General features: G+C 36.4%; 1 pseudogene; it reads right to left on the bottom strand.

Moving 5' to 3' along the window:
* LOC104748464 overlaps positions 23-977 on the bottom strand; it is a 6,053-nt pseudogene continuing 5,098 nt past the window's right edge.

Raw genomic sequence — 977 nt, 5'->3', positions numbered from 1 at the left:
AACAGACAACACATTTAAGTTTCTACGGTGAAAAAACTAAAGCATATATGTGAGAGAAGAAGGGTGAGTGACTTACTACATCTGGTGGCATCAAAGTAGACATAAGCAAAGGGAGCCAATTTTTTCCCTAATGTATTGTTCCTGTCCAACAAACAAGAATGATGAAACATTGGTAAAACTCAAGTACAACTTGAGCAAACATGAAGTGAGTAACAAACCAAAAGCAGTTAGTTAGTTACCTGAGAATATAGAACTTGTTGCACAACAGATTCATCCATATCTAACGATTCAAAGTACACTTCAACAAAGTCTGTTGGTTCCAGACATGACTTTTTCCGTAGTTTCTGGATCCTATTGACAATCTACAATACAAGGAAAAATAAGCTCATGAGCAAAACCTCTGCTTATATATAGAAAAGGAATCCCATAGAAAATAGAACATATAAGAAAATGTATCGACTTCGGTTACGTCTATTTACCTCACGAGCAACACCTTCAGTTTTCAGAGATTCATCTTCTCGTAGATCCAGAATCACCAGAACATCACCTGCACCATAAACAAATACAAATAGCATATGTTTCCTTAACAACAGAGCACCGATAATCAATCAAGATTAACATAAATTGAGCATAGAGAAGTTTGTACCTTCTCCAGCTGCATCAATCTCTGTATCTTTGAAACCATCTGGGCGTTTGAACTCACTGAAAGTCTGAACAACACATGAACAAAACGTGTCAGACATGAATTCAGCTCTTTAAGGCATATTCTTCATTCTATCTCACAAGAAAACAAAAAAAACCTATAGCATGTGAGACCTTAATATCCTCTATCTTGAGCGAGTGTCCAGCAATAGTAACTTCCTTAGTAACCTTAAATCTTAAGATATCTTGGTGAGACATTTTTCTAACTTCCTTTGCAACAAGCCCCATAGATTTTCCAAGTCGCTCTCCCAACACACTGGAGAAATTAACAAGTA

The sequence above is a fragment of the Camelina sativa genome, chromosome 15 (genome assembly GCF_000633955.1).
Source record: "Camelina sativa cultivar DH55 chromosome 15, Cs, whole genome shotgun sequence".
In the NCBI taxonomy this organism is placed as follows: Eukaryota; Viridiplantae; Streptophyta; class Magnoliopsida; order Brassicales; family Brassicaceae; genus Camelina; species Camelina sativa.
This window is presented reverse-complemented; position numbering and strand designations above follow the sequence as displayed.